The sequence below is a fragment of the Schistocerca gregaria genome, chromosome 7, assembly GCF_023897955.1.
Source record: "Schistocerca gregaria isolate iqSchGreg1 chromosome 7, iqSchGreg1.2, whole genome shotgun sequence".
NCBI classification, from domain to species: Eukaryota; Metazoa; Arthropoda; class Insecta; order Orthoptera; family Acrididae; genus Schistocerca; species Schistocerca gregaria.
The window spans coordinates 512,795,387-512,818,353 of NC_064926.1; the positions used below are offsets into that span (position 1 = coordinate 512,795,387).

At 44.4% G+C, this 22,967-nt stretch overlaps 1 non-coding gene across 1 annotated transcript; it reads right to left on the bottom strand.

The window, feature by feature from the left end:
- Positions 1-2,346: 2,346 nt before the first annotated feature.
- On the bottom strand, positions 2,347-2,421 carry Trnas-cga (transfer RNA serine (anticodon CGA)). The gene has a single exon. It is a non-coding gene; the product is annotated as a tRNA-Ser (tRNA).
- Between the last annotated feature and the right edge of the window lie 20,546 nt (positions 2,422-22,967).

Below are 22,967 nucleotides of genomic sequence, written 5' to 3' on the forward strand. Positions count from 1 at the left end.
GTTTTTGGTGTATCCATATTTTTGCCCCCCCCCCCCCCCCCCCGAGGCCCCTTAGTTCTCTTCTCATGGAATAATGAGCGAGGACATTGACGTAATTCATTTCTGAACTACAATTCGTTTCACATTCGTTGGAATTTCATAGCAGCATAAAGCTAATGATAGACATGTCAACAGCTGTTTATTGCATACAGTAAGGAATGCCAAATCTATATATGAAACCTTATTTCTATAACCAGTGTTGTACTGTTGCATAAATAACACATATATATAAAAGAAATAAAAAATAAACATTAAGCGCGTATCTGTTTTACAAAACATGAAAGCGCATCAGATTCGGCTTAGGAGGGAGAATTAAGGAAATACGACAGAGGGGATAGTTATTACAGCATTAATGTATGGAATTTTTAAATTAATTATTTTTAAAAATATGTTTATTAACACTTTACTGCGATTCAGTGTACTTTGACATTGAATAGTGCGACATCCCGCGGTGTGTGAGACTGTGAAACCTAACCAGATTCCGTCACACTCCTCTGACTGCTTGTTAACTGTAAATTACGCTACGGAATCGCTATCTTGAGATGCCCTAAAATAGAATGATAAGTTGGGAAATAGCAATAATCCTACTATGTAACTATCCGTTCAATGAACAGAGTAAATCGATAAACTGAATACGCAAGCGGAGGGATGGCTACCGTATCCTGGATGCACATTAAATCACTAATCCAACATGCCTACAACCCAACAATTAATTTAGAAACTCCAGTGGTCGATAGAAAATCGCATCAAACGATATTAATGCATGAATCGCGTTTAGCGGAGCTGCGCAACGGTACCCTTCCTGTCTAAACATTAACCCCCATCTAGTGAGCCGTACTGCAGTATACTCTCGCCAATCTGCTGTGGTGGTAAGTCGGAGGACCGTGGTCGTAATGGAGAACCAGAATATCTGTGGTCAGGACTGTGACTTCTCCAAGCACCACGACGTCTCGAACCAGCGAGCTGCCTCCATTCACCATCAAACCAAGGGTGTCCCTCTTGCTTCTGCCAGCTCCCAACTCGGCAGCTTCCACCAATCTGGGCGCAAACGCGGATCAGGAAAATTGTTACTCTTTTTCGCCAATAGTATGTCAATGTCACATTTAAAAACCTCCATCCCGGGAATGTCGTCAGTCACGTGCCAATCAGAGCACATATTCCTCACTAGTTTGCCCTATAAATTCCTGCCTGCATCAACCGGCGATGGGCGAATCACAGCGTTGTTTAACACTTCCGAACTCCTCAAAGAAAAACAAAGTGACGTGCCCTCTGCGAGGCCCATATTCTCACCGTGGTTTGCCCCTACATTCCAAGATTTTTTCCTTTTCCGCCGTAAGTTGTGATGTCACAACAAGCACTTGAACTGTTACCATCTACCAGAGGCGAGTCGTGCCACAGGTCGCTAACCCCGAAGTAATGAAAACGACCGGTAATTTCCGTGAGATTTTGTTGGCGGTCACTAGACATGCTAAAGCCACCACAAAGCCGCAATCCGAGCGATGGGTGCGCTCTCCGTTTCTCGGGTATTCACAGACTGGAACTAAAGTATAGAGCCAAAGAAACTGATACATCTGCCTAATATCATATAGGGCCGCCGCGAGCACACAGAAGTGCCGCAAGACGACGTGGCATGGACTCGACTAATGTCTGAAGTATTGCTGGAGGGAAATGACACCATAAACACTGCAGGACTGTCCATAAATCCATAAGAGTATGAGGGGGCGGTGATTTCTGAACAGCACGTTGCAAGGCATCCCAGATATGCTCAATAATGTTCATGTCTGGGGAGTCTGGTGGCCAGTGGAAGTTCTTGGAGTAACTCCTTAGCAATTCCTGACGTGTGGGTTGTCGCATTGTCCTGCTGGAATTTCCCAAGTCCGTCGGAATGCACAATGGGCATGAATAGATGCAGGTGATCAGATAGGATGCTGATGTATGATTCAAATGACAGAATAGTATCTAGACGTATCGGTGATCCCATATCACACCAAATGCACACGCCCCACACCGATACAGAGCCTCGACTAGATTGAACAGTCCGCTGCTGCAATGTAGGGTCCATGGATTCATGAGGTTGTTTCCATACCCGTACACGTCCATCCGCTCGATACAATTTGAGACGAGACTCGTCCGACCAGGCAGCGTGTTTCCAGTTATCAACAGTCCAATATCGGTGTTGACGGGCCCAGGTGAGGCATAAATCTTTGTGTCGTGAAGTCATCAAGGACACACGCGTGGGCCTTCGGCTCCGGAAGCCCATATCGATGATGTGTCGTTGAATGAAACTTCCTGGCAGATTGAAACTGTGTGCTGGACCGAGACTCGAACTCGGGACCTTTGCGTTTCGAGGGCAACTGCTCTACCAACTGAGCTACCCAAGCACGACTCAAGCCCTGTTCTCACAACTTTACTTCTGCCAGTACCTCGAATCCTACCTTCCAAACTTTACAGAAGTTCTACTGCGAACCGATGCATGCAAAAGGATGCTGAGGACGCAAGTTTGATATACAAGAACTTTGGTGGTCAATGAGAGTTTGTTGTTTTTCCAAACACGTGTAGAGAGTTCGCCAAAAGTTGTCGCAGACCTTCCAATGCGAGCATCAATTTCCTTATCAACAGCTGGCACTGAAAATGACTGCAAACAGCGTCTGACTCATCGGACATTTGTGACAATCTCTGTGCTTCACGAGGGCTGAGCAAACACGTGAGCCAGTATCGTCGCTGTGCCCCCGCGGTGCTCGATGACGACCGCTCTGCTACTGGCGTTGTCAGAGCTCAGCACGGGACGGCGCGGTGCGGTGCGTTGCGTTGCGCCGCGCTGCCAAAGACAACCCGAACCGCCCGCCGTTTCGCTTCATTACGCAATTTTCGCGGCGCGGCTTTCCGGATTCGCCCTTTTCTGCGTCGCTCGGCCTTTTTCCGCAATCGGCGATCAGTTTTTCAGCGTATCGGCCGGCCCGTCCGTTCCGCATGATTAACCTCCGACGTTTCGCCCGCGAGCGCTGCTAGGACTGTGTTGATTTGTTTAAGCCGCGTCCGGGCGGCATGAAAGGTTAACGGAAATCGACAGATCGGGCCGCGGTCCGTGTCATTCTCCTCTTTTTATTTTTTATTTTCCTCCCCCTTTTTTTCCCAACAGGAGGATGAAAAATTAACGCGCGCTGCAGAACTGCGGCGATCAAACGCGTAGCCGCAGAGCAAACACGGAAGCGCCGGCCCGGCCCGTTGACGAGCCAGAACTGGTTTACAGATGGCTGCTCAAACGACGAATCGGCGCTCCGCATCCGGACGTCACGGGCAGCAACTGGACGTCCTCTTTCAGTTACCGCATGTCGAATCCACTGCTGCTGCAGCTCGCTATTTTTGTCTGCTGCTTTTCTTTTTTTTTCTTTTTTCTATTGGGCTGTCTCTCTAGACCCGATGTCACAAGGATTCGAGCTGTCTGTGCACACGTCTCTACTGTGGATTTACCATTCCAGGGTCAGTTTGCAGTATGTAACGCCGGGAATGCATATCCCCCTATTTCAATCTATTGTACTATACGACCTCGTGGGTTTTCTGCCGGATATCAGCGTCTTCCAAACACGATATTTCGACGTCATTACTTGACGCCTTCATTAGGTGTTCCTTGAGACTGGCTGCTTGCTAGAGCTCTCTCCTCTCTAGCAAGCAGCCAGTCGAACTTGCGAGACACTTCTAGGAAAAAACATAAAATACAACATGACTCCAAGGGCGCTCAGGAAGCTACTGCGTCTGATAAATGGTCCTGTTTGAAAAGCATACTGTTGAAAGCCATTATAACACCTGGACACAGTTCAGGAAATTTGCCTGCCACTGAGAAAGAGAATGACCTTCCTCCACGTGACCTAAGTACCGCCACAGCAAGTGAGAAAAGTACAAATGATAGTGAACTGTGCCTCTCTTCACAAGAACAAGAAGTGTCTTCTTCTGCATCGTCTTCTGTGAAAACAGACAGAAACAGAAAAAAAGTCATGTAAAAAAAATATGATTATGATTCACAGGCACTGGACATTGAGAAAAGAAAGATCTATATCTTTAGAGCATCATGTTTCTCGAAAACAAAAATATCAGGATGAATGACGACTATTCCTTCTTCATGAGTGTACTGCCATCAGTCAAACAACTGGATCAACTGGAGAAAATGGGACTACGTATGAAAATCGTGGGGGACGTCACCGAAGCCTTAGGAGCTCGCAACTTCAGAAATGATGAGATATCGTCAAGTTTTATACAGACACACACTTTCTATCTTTGCCATCGTTACATCCGTCAACTTACCCATCACCAGGTGCATCTAATTGTGCCCAGGATTCGTCTTCCATTGTGAGCGTAGTTCAGATGTCCTCCTGCCCAACAACCTGACCGCAATTCATTTTAATGGGCTATCCCTAATGTATTGTTAATATATTTTAATGTATAAACTAGACGTTTATTTTCCACAATTTTCCTCATCACATTCAACGCTGATATTTGCAAGTCTTGAACGACACAATTGTTTCATTATAACTTTCAGATCCTACATAGATACCTGTTAATAGTTTCTTAATTCCTAATAATATCTACACTACTGGCCATTAAAATTGATACACCAAGAAGAAATGCAGATGATAAACGGGTATTCATTGGACAAATATATTATACTAGAACTGACATGTGATTACGTTTTCACGCAATTTCGGTTCATAGATCCTGAGAAATCAGTACCCAGAACAACCACCTCTGGCCGTAATAACAACCTAGATACGCCTGGGCATTGAGTCAAACAGAATTTGGATGGAGTGTACAGTTACAGCTGTCCATGCAGCTTCAACACGATACCACAGTTCATCAAGAGTAGTGAATGGCGTATTGTGACGAGCCAGTTGCTCGGCCACCATTGACCACACGTTTCAATTGGGGACAGATCTGGAGAATGTGCTGGCCAGGGCAGCAGCCGAACATTTTCTGTATCCAGAAAGGCCTGTACAGGTCCTGCAACATGCGGTCGTGCATTATCCTGCTGAAATGTAGGGTTTCGCAGGGATCGAATGAAGGGTAGGGTCACGGATTGTAACACACATGAAATGTAACGTCCACTGTTCAAAGTGCCGTCAATATGAACAAGAGGTGACCGAGACGTGTAACCAATGGCACTCCATACATTCAAGCCGAGTGATACGCCAGTATGGCGATGAAGAATACACGCTTCCAATGTGCGTTCACCGCGATGTCACCAATCACGGATGCGACGATCATGATGCTGTAAACAGAACCTGGATTCATCCGAAAAAATGACGTTTTGCCATTCGTGCGCCCAGGTTCGTCGTTGAGTACACCATCGCAGGCGCTCCTGTCTGTGATGCAGCGTCAAGGGTAACCGCAGCCATGGTCTCCGAGCTGATAGTCCATGCTGCTGCAAACGTCGTCGAACTCTTTCTGCAGATGGTTGTTGTCTTGCAAACGTCCCCATCTGTTGATTCAGAGATCGAGACGTGGCTGCACAATCCGTTACAGCCATGGGGATAAGATGCCTGTCATCTCGACTGCTAGTGATACGAGGCCGTTGGGATCCAGCATGGCATTCCGTATTACCCTCCTGAACCCACCCATTCCATATTTTGCTAACAGTCATTGGATCTCGACCAACGCGAGCCGCAATGTCGCGATACGATAAACCGCAATTGCGGTAGGCTACAATTAGACCTTTATCAAACTCGGAAACGTGATGGTACGCATTACTCCTCCTTACACGAGGCACCACAACAACGTTTCACCAGGCAGCTCCGGTCAACTGCTGTTTGTGTATGAGAAATCGGTTGTAAACTTTCCTCATGTCAGCACGTTGTAGGTCTCGCCACCGGCTCCAGCCCTCTGTCAAGGCTCTGAAAAGCTAATTATTTGCATATCACACCACCTTCTTCCTGTCGGTTAAATTTCGTGTCTGTAGCACGTCATCTTCGCAGTGTAACAATTTTAATGGCTACTAATGTATATATGCTTAGTTGTACCTGGTGCCAGAATTTATTTACTATATTCTAACATTATTTGACCAGTTATGCCACTCACAATAACAAAAAGGCTATCAGCTGTCTTTAACGTTGACACACCTGATTGTGATAGTAAGTTTTTCTTCTGGAGTGATATAAGCCCTGTAGCTGGAAAGGCCACTTATATCGTCTCTTATGCCTTCAAGTACATAGTCAAATATTTCTATAGAAGTGCGGTAGTAGTCTTGAACTGGAAAATTTGTCCATGACTGGCAAGTTGTAAAAAATTCCCCTCGAGATCTGTCTTCATTAAAGCGATGCACCCAAGTTCTTTTCCTATGTCTTTTAAGACGAACGTTCTTATCTAGCAGCACCCAACACAAAAAATCATCAATTGAATTACTTAAGATAGCTTCTCAATAACTACAACGGCTGACGTACAGAGTGTAACTGAATCCAGTGCTGAACCTTGTTAATGACGAAAGTACACTGGGTTCACGCTCAGTGTAATCTCTTCCCGTCCCACGTGCGTCATCTGCGAGTTGTCCGATCGGCTCCGACCCAGTGTAGGAATTCACGTCGGACGATGCCAGGGCGCGTTTATCGCTCTTCACCGGACGTTTTCAAGATGCAATGTATGTGCAGTCTGAAGAATTAGTGTCGTCTTTACGCGGAGCTGCATTCCACACACAAGTGCGCGTGTTGTCACCTCGAAATCCAATCCCAGACTGCCCTGGCTTCACACAACAGCGAGCAAGTACGCCATCCGAGACAGTTCTTCAAGAAATTGTCCCGTCTGTACGTGAGATCAGATTTTGTACCCAGATTCATGTCGGCATGAAGACGCTTAAGGAAATGGAAACCACTACATTAAAGACACATAATGTGTATTCTCAGGACGTGTGGGCTGTAACTGAAAAGTATCATGATCATCTTTCCATTGGCCAAAAATCCCGGACTAGGATCTCTGGGAAGGGACTGCCAAGGGGATGTGATCACGGGAAAAAGACAGAATAGCCAGCGAAAGGGTAACATTCTAAAAGGCGGGGCAGGAAAACTAAAAAAAATCTGAAAAGGGAAATGCAGAGGCTCAATCTAAGTGTTGTAGGGACCAGTGAAGTGAAATGGAAAGAAGACTAGGATTTCTAGTCTGACGAGTATAGGGTAATATCAACAACAGCAGAAAATGTTAAAATCGGAGTAGGATTCTTTATGAATAGGAAAGTAAGACATAGGGTAGGTTATTGTGAACAGTTTGTAAGTAGGCTGTTTAGGTTTTTATATTGGTAACGCCAAGTAGCGCTCTGTATGAAAATCACTGATTGTGTTGTGTTGTGTGCAGTCTGTGGCTGGTTGGAATTGTTGTAATTTTCACCATTGTAGTCGGCAGTTGGACGTTAACAGCGCGTAGCGTTGCGCAGTTGGAGGTGAGCCGCCAGCAGTGGTGGATGTGGGGAGAGAGATGGACGAGTTTTGAGAGCGGATGATCTGGACGTGTGTCCATCAGAGACAGTAAATTTGTGAAACTGGATGTCATGAACTGATATATATTATGACTTTTGAACACTGTTAAGGTAAATACATTGTTTGTTCTCTATCAAAATCTTTCATTTGCTGTCTATGCCTATCAGTAGTTAGTGCCTTCAGTAGTTAGAATCTTTTATTTAGCTGGCAGTATTGGCGCTCGCCGTATTGCAGTAGTTTGAGTAACGAAGATTTTTGTGAGGTAAGTGATTCATGAAAGGTATAGGTTATTGTTAGTCAGGGCCATTCTTTTGTAGGGATTTTTGAAAGTCAGATAGCGTTGCGCTTAAAATATTGTGTGTCAGTACCAGCTCAGTAATTCATTAATTTTTCTAAGGGGACATTTCAAGTTCAGTGACAGGGTTGTTCTCAACAGAATCGACAGGAAAGCAGCACCAACAACAGTAGTTGAAGTGCACATGTCGACTTCGCTAGCAGAGCACGAAGAGAAAGTACATGAGAATACTACAAGGTAATTCAGTACATAAAGGGATATGAATATCTGATAGTTATGAGGGATTGAAATGCGGTTGTAGGGAAGAGAATAGAAGTGAGGGTTACGGGAGGGTATGGGCTAGGTGGCAGAAATGAGAATGGAGAGAGACTAATTGAGTTCCGCGTTAAATTTCAGCTAGTAATAGCGAATACTCTGTTTTAGAATCAAAGGAGGAGGAGGTATACTTGGAAAATGCAAGGAGTTGCTGGAAGATTCCAACTAGACAACATCGTGGTCAGGCATAGATTCCGAAACCAGATACAGCCTCAGATCACAATTTAATAATGATGAAGAGTAGGCTGAAGTTGAAGAGACAAGTCAAGAAGCATCCATGGAAAAGAAATTGGATATAGATATAGTAGGGTACGAAGAGATACGCTTGAAGTTTCTTGAGGCTATAGATACTGCGATAGTGAAAAGCTCTGTAGGCATTTCAGTTGAAGAGGAACGGAAATCTCTGAAAAGGGCAATCACTGAAGTTGGAAAGAAAATGTAGGCACAAGGAAGGTAACTGCAAGGAAGGTAACTGCGATGAAAGCATGAGTAACAGAAGAAATAATTCAGTTGATTCACGAAAGAAGGAAGTACAAAAATGTTTAGACAAACTGAAGAATACAGAAATATAAGTCACTTAGGAGTGAAATAAATAGGAAGTGCTGGGAAGCTAAGGAGAAATGGGTACATGAAATATGTGAAGAAGTCAAAAAAGAAATTACTGTCGAAAAGACTGATTCAGCATACAGAAAACTTAAAACAACCTTTGGTGAAATTAAAAGCAAAAGCGGTGACATTAAGAATCCAACGGGAATTCCACTGTTAAATGCAGAGGAGAGGTCGATAGATGGAAAGAGTACACTGAAAGCCTCTATGAAGGGGAGAACTTGTCTGTATGTGGGGGACGACTCGTCTGAAGACGTGATAGAAAAGTAAACACGTGTCGACACAGAAGAGTAAGGCATCCAGTGTTAGAATCAGAATTTAAAAGACCTATGGATGACTGAAGATCAAATAAGGCCAAAGGATATTTGTTATTCCATCAGAATTTTTAAAATCGTTAGGGGGAGAGTAGCAAAAAACACCTATTCAAGTTGGTATATACTACGAATTCCGAAGATAGCAAGAGTCGACAAGTTTTAGATTTATCGCGCAATCAGTTGAACAGCTCATACATCCAAGATGCTGACAAGAGTAATACACACAAGAATGGAAAACTGTGGGTGAATTATATGAGGATCAGTTTCGCTTTAGCAAAGGTAAAGGCGCCAGAGAGGTAATTCAGATGTTGGGTTTGATAATGGAAGCAAGACGTTCGAAATTCTGAGAAAAGTAGGGATAAACTACTGGGAATGGCGGTTAATATACAATATATAATAAGTCTAAGAGGGAATAATAATACTGGAAGAACAGGAACGAGGTGCTCGGATTAAAAAGTGTGTAAGACAGGGACGTAGCCTTTCGCCGCTACTGTTCGATCTGTACATCGAAGAGAGCAATGAAGGAAATAAAATATTTCAAGAGGGGATTAAAATTCAGTGTGAAAGGATTCGCTAAGGACATTGTTATACTCATTGAAAAATGGCTCTGAGCACTATGGGACTTAACATCTATGGTCATCAGTCCCCTAAAACTTAGAACTACTTAAACCTAACTAACCTAAGGACATCACACACATCCATGCCCGAGGCATGATTCGAACCTGCGACCGTAGGAGTCGCGCGGCTCCGGACTGAGAGCCTAGAACCGCTAGACCACCGCGGCCGGCCATACTCAATGAAAATTGAGAAGAATTACAGGAGTCGTGAATGGAACGAACAGACTAATGATTACAGAATCTGAATTGAGAGTAAATCTAAGAAACACGAAACTAATTAGAAGTATCAGAAATGAGAACAGCGAGAAACTTAACATTGGAATTGAGGTTACTTAGTAGACGAAGTCAAGGAATTCTGCTATCTAGGAGCGAAGTAACCCAGGCTGTACGGAGCAAGGGGGTCATTAAAGGCGGAGTAATACTGGCAAAAGATGAGATCCTGGCCAAGAGATTTCTGCTAGTAACAAACATAGGCCTTAATTTTAGGAAGAAATTGCTGAGGATTTACATTTGGAACACAGCATCTTATGCTGGTGGCTGTGGGAATACAGGGGCAGAAATGAATCGAAGCATTTGAGACACGGTACTACAGTAGAATATGAAACTTAGGTGGACTGATAAAGTAAGGAATGAGGGGGTTCTCCGCATAGTCAGCGAGGAAAGGAATATATGGTAAACACTGACAAGAAGAAGGGTCATTTCTTTATACAAAGTGATTAGAATCAAAGTTAAACTTGCAAACCGCTGTAGAAATAACACCACGGGTCAGAATGGCGTCAAATTGCAGCGGCATATTATCGGAGAAGGGGGAAAACGTACGGCAGAAGGAAAATAAATAGTTACCAAATGTAGCAATAGATGACCCTGTAAGCATCATAATTTAATAGTGGTCGACTACAAATGACAAATGAATCATACAATGCCTGAGGTGTACGTTCGACGTTAAAACAAACTGTCCTTCAAATGGTACAAATGGCTCTGAGCACTATGGGACTTAACTGCTGAGGTCATCAGTCCCCTAGAACTTAGAACTACTTAAACGTAACTAACCTAAGGACATCACACACATCCATGCCCGAGTCAAGATTCGAACCTGCGATCGTAGCGGTCGCGCGGTTCGGGACTAAAGCGCCTAGAACCGCTCGGTCACTCCGGCCGGCCAAAGTGTACTACTCAGTGTGCATCGGTGTACAGATGTGAAACTGTCAGTTACGTAAGCCCATCCACCACGGTTAGGTCGTATCACAATGGATGGAAAAATCGGTTTTCAATTGCGCTGAGGCCAAAACCCGCATAAAAAGCATCACTCACATCGGTTTTTTATTGTCCTGATGTCAAAAACCGCATGAAAATCATGAATCACATCGGTTTTTTATTGTTCTGAGACCAAAAACCGCATAAAAAGCATAAATCAAAATCAAACCGGATTATTAATTTCGGTGGGACTGACGCAAAACACGTTCAGTATGCTATCGACAGCTTTCTGCAGCAAGTTGGAATCGTGAAACAGCATGTTCCACAACTGATCGAAGTGTTTCCGAGGTCACATACAGAATGTTTTAGCAATGCGTACCTGCGGGCAGCTTAGTTTACAGTCGGAACACTGAACATATCTTTCAGATAGCCCCACAACCAGAAGTCACAGGGATTGAGATCGGGTGATCGGGATGGCCAGGCTGTAGGGAAATGGTGGCTGATAATTCTAGCATTTCGGATGTAGCGCTTCAGTGGCTGCTGAACTGGGTTTGCAATGTGCGGAGGTGCGCCATCTAGCATAAAAATGATTCCATCCACACGTCCACACAGCCACGCTGTTGGAGAGCTGGAAAGACGTGATTGTGCAAAAGACACTCAGAGCGCTAACAGCCAGCTGTAATGTAGGAGTAGCGTTACAGTTTGAGATTACGTGTTAGGAAAAGGTTCTGGGTTCGATTCCAGGCCGTTCTTATATTTTATAAAAATGCCGGCACGGTGGCTCAGCGTGTTCGGTCAGAGGGCCGAATGTCCTCTGTTATAAAAAGTAACTGATTGAATGAATCAACGATTAACCGGAACAGATGTCATGTGACGTCCGCCCAGACAAAACGAAACGAAAAATGCTGAACAAAATTATAAAAAAAGATGGGAGAGCACTTTCCCGTAAAAGGCAAAGGTCCCCAGTTCGAGTCCCAGTCCGGCACACAGTTTCCATCTGCCAGGAAGTTTCATATCAGCACACACTCCGCTGCACAGTGAAAATCTCATTCTGGAACGTCATAAGCTGTTTCCGAACTTTTATACTGTTTATGTTGTTGTGGGGCATGACGTTGTGTTTTTTTCCGCCTTTCTAAGTACTGCGACTTCTATATATTCAAGTGCTCTATAATATATTAAAGATATTTTAGAGATATTATTAAATCATCAGTCACAGAGTTTTATGGTCGGTAAAATCCTGTATTTTTTTAAAAAAAAACTAGTTACATAATGCGTGGGCGCTTAAGCCACACTTTGTCTGTCACGCAGCGTCTTGTACCTTGAAATGAAGGACGGTCTTCTACAATATTTGCAAACGAACTGAGTTTCTGTAATGTCTTAACCATTTTCACTGTCTAGGAAATGGAAAGTTTTGATGGTTGCCATTAGTTTGTATTCCGAAATATTTTTAACACTAGAACGCTAAAGGGGGCTAAATTGTATCTAATTACTTAACCATCGTAAATGTTACTACTTCATATTTTATTGAAAGGAAGTCATAATTTATAGTTTATGCACTAGTTAATTACAATTATAAGGTCTCTAGTTGTATAACATATCCAGAAAAAGTGCTGTTTTACGCCCTACATGGACAATACCATTACCGCCTACATGGACAATACCAAACGCAGGTACCGCGAATTGGTTCGACAGAAAATCGTAAATTTTGCGAGGATTTAATAATCTGAGATTAGACTGTAACTGGTTTTTGATAACGTTTCTTCTTCATTTGATTTCATTTACTGATTATTGGTTTGTATTAGAGCTATAATGTGTCACATAGTCTATGAAATACAGTATTTACAACATTTCTATAGTGCTACACTTTTAAATTTTAACATAATATTTGTTCCTGAGTATATGACCATCGTGTACCTTGAACAGAGTTTCAACTATGAAAAGTCCTTACTTCTGTGGAATAATTTTTGTAGTGTCAGAAGAAGATTACAACACACGTAAAGTGAACGCTATCATTTCAAAATGGAAAACGAAAACTTCTAGTACGTGGCTGCCTAGAGAAGAAAGACTGAACTGTGTTTCAAAATGCAGCAGTCTTCCCTATATTAAAAGATCGCTGTTGTCACATAATGTACAAATGTGGGCTGGACTGGGACTCGTAAGATATGCCGCATGTTTGTCGACGTTTTAATAGTTGATTTCAATTAAAATATAATCTTTTGCACGAAAGTTTTCGGAACCAGGTTTATTATGCTCTCTTTTTAAGCAGTCGATTAAGTGTCGTTTAAATGCTTGCAGTCAGACTTTGAAGTGAGAAACGAAAAAAAGATTTCGATACAATAGTGTCACAATATGTCTGTGGTACTGATTAAGAGCCACAATTAGAGAAATTCATTTGGTAGGGTACCGCCCTTTGATCTGCCGCCTACCATCCACGATGGGCATACTAATGATACTGAGAAGGAGATATTATCATTTTACTATCTTACACAAACTGTTTTGTAGGATTTCACGTACCACGTACTGCATGCTACAGAGTTGCACATAAAAGGCGTTAGAAAGTTTTTATCTACTACCACGTGATAAGAGGTGACACATTATTGCTACAGCCAACGACTTTGCCAGAGTGGTAACACAGGTTCCCGTCGTATCACCGAAGTTAGGCTGTTTGGATTGGCTAGCATCTGGGTCTGCCGAGTGCTGTTGACAAGCCAGCTGCACTCAGCCCTTGTGAGACCAACTGAGGAGCTACTTGACCGAGAATTAGAGGCTCCGGTCACCAAAACTAACAACGGCCGAGAGAGTGGCGTGCTCGTCACATGCCCTCCTATATCTGCATTCAGCGACTCCTATCGTCTGAGGATGACACGGCGGTCGGTAGGCGCCGTCGGGCCTTCCGAGACCTGTTCGGACGGATTTCAGAGTATATTTTTGTTGTTATTTTTATGCTATAGCAGACAACGTAAAATTTAATGCAAAAGGTTCTCAAGATGGTTTGCTCCTGCAGTAATGAATGTGTAGAGCCTTGAACTGAAGTCCGTGATGACTTTCTGAAGAACATCTTTTTTGACTGCATGAGTCTCTCTGGAAATTGCAATACAAAGATCCTGGAGTGTTGCAGGAACATCTTTGAAGAGTCTATGCTGTAGATAACCCCATAAAAAATAATGACACGGGATGAGATCATCAGTAAAAGGCTCCATTCCACACTATGTCCAATGACTGCTGAGGTGTCGGGGGTGAAAATACGTTGTCTGAATGTCGCCTCAAGAAAATGTAAGACGTCTGCAGTGCAGTGTGGACGTGCTCTGCCCTGCATGAACCACTTTCCATGACTTGTCTTTATTTGTCTGGCGTCACTGTTTCCTCAATAAGAACGGGGCCAGTAATGGATTGTGCACCGACAGCAGAGCAAAAAGTGACATTTTGTGGATAAAGTGGAGCACCAACTTGAACGTGTGGGTTCACAATACCGCTCTTTAATTGTTACTGCATCCATTCTGCAATATGAATACAGAAATCAGTGAGGGCGACGTAGAATTTTCAGAGCCATAATACTACAATATGGCAAGGAGAATCATTTACAGCACGCGATTACACCACGGTAGACAAAGTTACTGTGCATACTTTGCGTCACCCGTATGTTCGCCCTGTTGTTGTTGTTGTTGTTGTTGTTGTTGTGTTCTTCAGTCCAGAGACTGGTTTGATGCAGCTCTCCATGCTACTCTATGCTATGGAAGCTGCTCCATCTCCCAGTACCTACTACAACCTACATCCTTCTGAATCTGTTTAGTGTATTCATCTCTTGGTCTCCCTCTACGATTTTTACCCTCCGTGGCCGAGCGGTTCTAGGCGCTTCAGTTTGCTGCTACGGTCGCAGGTTCGAATCCTGCCTCGGGGATGGATGTGTGTGAGGTCCTTAGGTAGGTTAGGTTTAAGTAGTTCTAAGTTTTAGGGGACTGATGACCTCAGATGTCAAGTCCCAAAGTGCTCAGAACCATTTAAACCATTTTTTACCTTCCGCGCTGCCCTCCAATACTAAATTGGTGATCCCTTGGTGCTCAGAACATGTCCTAGCAACCGATCCGTTCTTCTAGTGAAGTTGTGCCACAAATTTCCCTTCTCTGCAATTCTATTCAATACCTCCTGATTAGTTATGTGATCTACTTATCTAATCTTCAGCATTCTTCTGTAGCACCAAATTTCGAAAGCTTCTATTCTCTTTTTGTCTAAACTATTTATCGTATACGTTTCACTTCCATACATGGCTGCACTTTATACAAATACTTTCAGGAACGACTTTGTGCCACTTAAATCTAAACTCGATGTAAACAAATTTCTCTTCTTCTGAAAAGCTTTCCTAGCTATTGCCAGTCCACATTTTATATCCTCTCTACTTCGACCATCATCACTTATTTTGCTCTTCAAATAGCAAAACTCCTTTACTACTTTAAGTGTCTCATTTCCTAGTCTAATTCCCTTAGCATCACCCGATAATTAACTGCCATCTGGTTTCTGTACAAATTGTAAACAGCCTTCCGTTTCCTGTATTTTACCCCTGCCACTTTCAGAATTTGAAACAGAGTATTCCAGTCAACATTGTCAAAAGCTTTCTCTAAGTCGACAAATGCTAGAAACGTAGGTTTGCCTTTATTTAATCTAATTTCTAAGATAATTTCTTCCTATACTAATAAAAATCAATATAAATATTAAGTAGATTCGCGTTGCTAGCACCTGGTTCACCTGATCATACTTCGTATTATTTACGCTGGCCATGCTGGCGTGGCAGGCTGGTGTGGCCGAGCGGTTGTAGGCGCTTCAGTCTGAAAACGCGCAACCGCTACGGTCGCAGGTTCGAATCCTGCCTCGGGCGTGGATGTATGTGATGTCCTTAGGTTAGTTAGGTTTAAGTAGTTCTAACTTCTAGGGGACTGATGACCTCCCATAGCGCTCAGAGGCATTTGAACCAGCCGTGCTGGAGTGCACGCTTCAGTTACTTGTCTACCTCGTATGCTGCTCCCAGCGTGTAGCGCGCGACAGCACGACCTCACTCGCTAATGTTTATTTTGAGAGCGCGTCTGTGCGATGGCGCACCACCGGCACGTCGCCCTCGCGCAGTATCTGTCCCGCATCGCGCACCCGCCACTAAATCACGCCGCGCCGGCTTTTGTCACGTAGTAATTACGGCGGCGGCCGTATCGCGGCGCTGATCGGGCCTCCTCCGCGCCTGAGCGGTGTCAGGAGGTTAAGGCGGCCGGCCGCGATGCGATACACATCCACATGCGAGCCCGGACCGACTCTGCCCGGCCCCAGGTGCAGTAATTAACTTCGTTACCCCGCAACGTACGACTTCGTCTCGCCGGCAAGGCGAAACAAAAACGACCTCACCGCCGGCCGCCCGTCCACTTTACACCGGTTTCCTGCCGCCCGCTGCGGTAACGTCCAGCGCCGGCGGCGTCTGGCGGCAGCCAACTCGCTGAGGCCGCACTGCACTCTCGCTGTTTGCTCAGGCATCCGCCCCGCTCGAGAAGCAGCCACTTGTTCCCGTCCGATCCAGTGCAAATTCTCTTGACCGAGCTATCTCGGATGTAGGATGAAGACATTTTCCTAAGAACCCTGGCCAAAGTGTCGTCTTTCGCAAACATGACGTTAATAGTGTGTCACACCGCCGATTGCCTTGTTAACGTCTTGAGTTCTGCAAAGAAACGGGTCAAAGTACGTGCCAAGCAAGATCGTAAGAGATGGAAAAGAGCCACCGTGGTACAACAACCGAGTTAGAAAACTGCTGCGGAAGCAAAGAGAACTTCACAACAAACATAAACAAAAAAAAAAAGAAATGGTTCAAATGGCTCTGAGCACTATGGGACTCAACATCTTAGGTCATAAGTCCCCTAGAACTTAGAACTACTTAAACCTAACCAACCTAAGGACATCACACAAACCCATGCCCGAGTCAGGATTCGAACCTGCGACCATAGCAGCCCCGCGGTTCCGGACTGCAGCGCCAGAACCGCATGGCCACCGCGGCCGGCAAACATAAACATAAACACAGCCAAAGCCTTGCAGACAAAAAAATAAAAAAAAATAAAAAAAAAAAACGAGAAGCGAAATGTAGTGTGAGGAGGGTTATGCGAGAGGCGTTCAATGAATTCGATAGTAAAGTTCTATGTACTGACTTGGCAGAAAATGCTAAGAAATTTTGGCCTAATGTCAAAGCGGTAGGTGGATCAAAACAAAATGTCCAGACACTGTGACCAAAATGGTACTGAAACAGAGGATGACAGACTAAAGGCCGAAATACTAAATGTCTTTTTCCAAAGCTGTTTCACAGAGGAAGACTGCACTGTAGTTCCTTCTCTAGATTGTCGCGCAGATGACAAAATGGTAGATATCGAAATAGACGACAGAGGGATAGAGAAACAATTAATATCGGTCAAAAGAGGAAAGGCCGCTGGACCTGATGGGATAACAGTTCGATTTTACACAAGGTACGCGAAGGAACTTGCGCCCCTTCTTGCAGCGGTGTACCGTAGGTCTCTAGATGAGCGTAGCGTGCCAAAGGATTGAAAAAGGGCACAGGTCATCCCCGTTTTCAAGAAGGGATGTCGAATAGATGTGCAGAACTGTAGACCTATATCTCTAACGTCGATCAGTTTTAGAATTTTGGAACACGTATTATGTTCGAGTGTAATGACTTTTCTGGATACTACAAATCTACTCTGTAGGAATCAGCAAGGGTTTCGAAAAAGACAATCTTGTGAAACCCAGCACGCGCTATTCGTCCACGAGACACAGAGGGCCACAGACATGGGCTCCCAGGTAGATGCCGTGTTTCTTAACTTCCGCAGGCATTCGATACAGTTCCCCACAGTCGTTTAATGAACAAAGTAAGAGCATATGGACTATCAGACCAATTGTGTGATTGGATTGAAGAGTTCCTAGATAGCAGAACACAGCATGTCGTTCTCAATGGAGAGAAGCCTTCCGAAGTAGGAGTGATTTCAGGTGTGCCGTAGAGGAGTGTCGTAGGACCTTTGCTATTCACAATATTCATAAATGATCTTGTGAATGACATCGGAAGTTCACTGAAGCTTTTTGTGGATGATGCTGTGGTATATCGAGAAGTTGTAACAATGGAAAATTGTACTGAATGCAAGAGAATCTGCAACGAATTGACGCATGGTGCAGCGAATGGCAATTGAATCTGAATGTAGATAAGTGCGATGTGCTGCGAGTACATAGAAAGAAAGGTCCTTTATCATTTAGCTACAATACAGCAGGTTAGCAAGTGGAAGCAGTTAATTCCATAAATTATCTGGGAGTAAGCATTAGGAGTGATTTAAAATGGAATGACCACACAAAGTTAATCGTCGGTATAGCAGATGTCAGACTGAGATTCACTGGAAGAATCCTAAGGAAATGCAATCAGAAAACAAAGGAAGTAGGTTACAGTACACTGGTTCGCCCACTGCTTGAATACTGCTCACCAGTATGGGATCCGTACCAGATAGGGTTGACAGAACAGATAGAGAAGATCCAACGGAGAACAGCTCGCTTCGTCACAGGATCAATTAGTAATCGCCAAAGCGTTACGGAGATGATAGATAAATTACAATGGAAGACTCTGCAGGAGAGACGCTCAGTAGCTCGGTACGGGCTTTTGTTGAAGTTTCGAGAACATACCTTTACCGAGGAGTCAAGCAGTATATTGCTCCCTCCTACTTATATCTCGCGAAGAGACCATGAGGATAAAATCAGAGAGATTAGATCTCACACAGAGGCATACCGACAATCTTTCTTTCCACGAACAATACGAGACTGGAATAGAAGGGAGAACCGATAGTGATACTCGAAGTACCCTCCGCCACACACCGTCAGGTGGCTTGCGGAGTATGGATGTAGATGTAGATGTAGAAGGAGGACCTTCTTGTATGCCATTTACAATTGAAGCCACTAATCCCCCCCCCCTCCCACACCTACCAACCCACCCCTCACTCCGCTAGAGTTACAAAACTGCTACGTCTCACTCAAATTTTCTAATTATTGCAGATATTTTCTTACAACGATTACAACCGGGTCACGTAGCGGATGATTCAGCAAGCGATACAGTGCTTGTGTGTGTGTGTGTAGGTGTGGGGGAGGGGGTAATCGTCCTAACAGGATCATATGCAAGCAGTTCTGTGAACATGATTGCTGTCATATAAGAAGGAAGGAAGCTAGATTAGGATTTAACGTTCTGTCAATATCAAGGTCCTAAGAGAGGGAGAGGAAGCTCGGATTGTTTCAAGGATAGAGAAGGAATTCAGCCCGGCCCTTTCGAAGGAAGCATCCGGGCATTTGCCGGGAGCGATTTAAGAAAATCATCCAAAATGTAAATCTGGTTGGCCGGACGTGGAGCCGAATCGACGTCCTTTCGAATGCCGGTCCTTTGTGCTAACCACTGCACCACTTCACTCACTTTCATCCTGGAAGTATTTATTTTATTTTATTTATTGCCAATTTAATGACCCTTAACTTGATATTTTAAAAGTGATCGTACATGTTACAGTTTTCATTTGCCGTGATTTTTGTAGTTTTTTTGTTTTCGAGGTGGTGGTGGTGATGATGGTAAGTTCCTATGGTCCCTAGGCTTACACACTACTTAATCTAACTGAAACTAGCTTACGCTAAGAACAACACACATATCCAGGCCCGAGGGAGGACTCGAATCTCGGACAGGGGGAGCCGCGTGAACGGTGGCAAGACGCCTTGTTTTCTTTTTATTTGAGCAGAATAATAGTTTTTTAAAATAACAATAATTTGAGGTTGAAATATAAAATTTTGGTAATAAAAGTGAAAGATGATAACACAGGTGAGGGATTTGTTAGTGTCATCACTGGGTAGTGCCGTCAGCTCTTGACCGTGAGTCACAATAAGTTAGTTTATAGTTAGTGGTAGAGAAATGGGACTGCATATCCTGTACGTTAATATTAGGTATTCACCCATGTACGAAATTGTGTACTTTCTTGGCTAGTTTGCCAGCATCTACATTTACTCCAGTATTCGCTATCCTTGACTAGTTTTTGACTGAAGTTTACACTATTTCAGTGCATTTTGGGATGGCAATAATAATTCAACGTGTCATATTTACTGTTCCATCTCATAACTGACTAATAAGACGGGAGTGTCCTTAGTTAACTTACCGTTTAAATGTATAAGGAAAGGGTAACAGATGCTCACAGAGAAATTTAAAATAAACATCCTTGTTATTGTTAACCGATTATGTCGGTCCTACTCGTGGTACACGAGAGTGCTACATCATTCTTTGTTGATACGTGAGATACTCCGCTCTGATATACCAACAAATAGATCAACGTCATATCCTGATACCACATCTCCTTTCTGCATTATTTCACATCTCCACGACGACGCATCTTACTGCGCAGATTACATACATCTCACAGGCACGGGCACATATACAGAATGTGTTAAAAAAAAAGGAACACCGACAACGCTGACTATGTTGTGCGGGAAATCACACTACTCGGTTCTCGAGAAGAAACCCATGACCAGTCTCCTGACTTATTTGATGCGGCCACCCACGAATTCCTTTCTTGTGCCAACTTCTTCATCTAGGGGATCACTTGCAGCCTACCTCCTAAATTATATTTTGGATGCATTCCAGTCTCCATCTTCCTTTACAGTTCTTACCCTCCACAGCCTTCTATGGTATCATGGAATCATGGAAAGTATTCCCTGATGCCCCAACAAATGGCCTGTTATCCTGTCTCTTCTTCTTGCCTATGCTTTCCATACACTCCTTTCCTCGCCGATTGTCCGGAGAACATGCTGATTCCTTACATCTACGTCTACATCTACATCCATACTCCGCAAGCCACCTGACGGTGTGTGGCGGAGGGTACCTTGAGTACCTCTATCGGTTCTCCCTTCTATTCCAGTCTCGTACTGTTCGTGGTAAGAAGGATTGTCGGTTTGCCTCTGTTTGGGATCTCATCTCTCTGATTTTATCCTCACGGTCTCTTCGCGTCATATACGTAGGAGGGAGCAATATACTGCTTGACTCTTCGGTAAAGGTATGTTCTCGAAACTCCAACAAAAGCCCGTACCGAGCTACTGAGCGTCTCTCCTGCAGAGTCTACCACTGTAATTTATCTACCATCTCCGTAACGCTTTGGCGATTGCTAACTGATCCTGTAAACGAAGCGAGCTGTTCTCCGTTGGATCTTCTCTATCGGTTCTGTCAACCCTATCTGGTACGGATCCCACACTGCTGAGCAGTATTCAAGCAGTGGGCGAACCAGTGTACTGTAACCTACTTCCTTTGTTTTCGGATTGAATTTCCTTAGGATTCTTCCAATGAATCTCAGTCTGGCATCTGCTATACCGACGATTAATTTTATATGGTCATTCCATTTTAAATCACTCCTAATGCGTACTCCCAGATAATTTATGGAATTAACTGCTTCCAGTTGCTGACCTGCTATATTGTAGCTAATTGATATGGGTCTTTCTTTCTATGTATTCGCAGCACATTACCATTGTCTACATTGAGATTCAATTGCCATTCCCTGCACCATGCGTCAATTCGCTGCAGATCCTCCTGCATTTCAGTACAATTTTCCATTGTTAATACACCACAGCATCATCCGCAGAAAGCCTCAGTGAACTTCCGATGTCATCCACAAGGCCATTTATGTATATTGTGAATAGCAACGGTCCTACGACACTCCCCTGTGGCACACCTGAAATCGCTCTTCCAGAATGAGATTTTTACTCTGCAGCGGAGTGTGCGCTGATATGAAACTTCCTGGCAGATTAAAACTGTGTGCCCGACCGAGACTCGAACTCGGGACCTTTGCCTTTCGCGGGCAAGTGCTCTACCAACTGAGCTACCGAAGCACGACTCACGTCCGGTACTCACAGCTTTACTTCTGCCAGTATCCGTCTCCTACCTTCCAAACTTTACAGAAGCTCTTCTGCGAACCTTGCAGAACTAGCACTCCTGAAAGAAAGGATACTGCGGAGACATGGCTTAGCCACAGCCTGGGGGATGTTTCCAGAATGAGATTTTTACTCTGCAGCGGAGTGTGCGCTGATATGAAACTTCCTGGCAGATTAAAACTGTGTGCCCGACCGAGACTCGAACTCGGGACCTTTGCCTTTCGCGGGCAAGTGCTCTACCAACTGAGCTACCGAAGCACGACTCACGTCCGGTACTCACAGCTTTACTTCTGCCAGTATCCGTCTCCTACCTTCCAAACTTTACAGAAGCTCTTCTGCGAACCTTGCAGAACTAGCACTCCTGAAAGAAAGGATACTGCGGAGACATGGCTTAGCCACAGCCTGGGGGATGTTTCCAGAATGAGATTTTTACTCTGCAGCGGAGTGTGCGCTGATATGAAACTTCCTGGCAGATTAAAACTGTGTGCCCGACCGAGACTCGAACTCGGGACCTTTGCCTTTCGCGGGCAAGTGCTCTACCAACTGAGCTACCGAAGCACGACTCACGTCCGGTACTCACAGCTTTACTTCTGCCAGTATCCGTCTCCTACCTTCCAAACTTTACAGAAGCTCTTCTGCGAACCTTGCAGAACTAGCACTCCTGAAAGAAAGGATACTGCGGAGACATGGCTTAGCCACAGCCTGGGGGATGTTTCCAGAATGAGATTTTTACTCTGCAGCGGAGTGTGCGCTGATATGAAACTTCCTGGCAGATTAAAACTGTGTGCCCGACCGAGACTCGAACTCGGGACCTTTGCCTTTCGCGGGCAAGTGCTCTACCAACTGAGCTACCGAAGCACGACTCACGTCCGGTACTCACAGCTTTACTTCTGCCAGTATCCGTCTCCTACCTTCCAAACTTTACAGAAGCTCTTCTGCGAACCTTGCAGAACTAGCACTCCTGAAAGAAAGGATACTGCGGAGACATGGCTTAGCCACAGCCTGGGGGATGTTTCCAGAATGAGATTTTTACTCTGCAGCGGAGTGTGCGCTGATATGAAACTTCCTGGCAGATTAAAACTGTGTGCCCGACCGAGACTCGAACTCGGGACCTTTGCCTTTCGCGGGCAAGTGCTCTACCAACTGAGCTACCGAAGCACGACTCACGTCCGGTACTCACAGCTTTACTTCTGCCAGT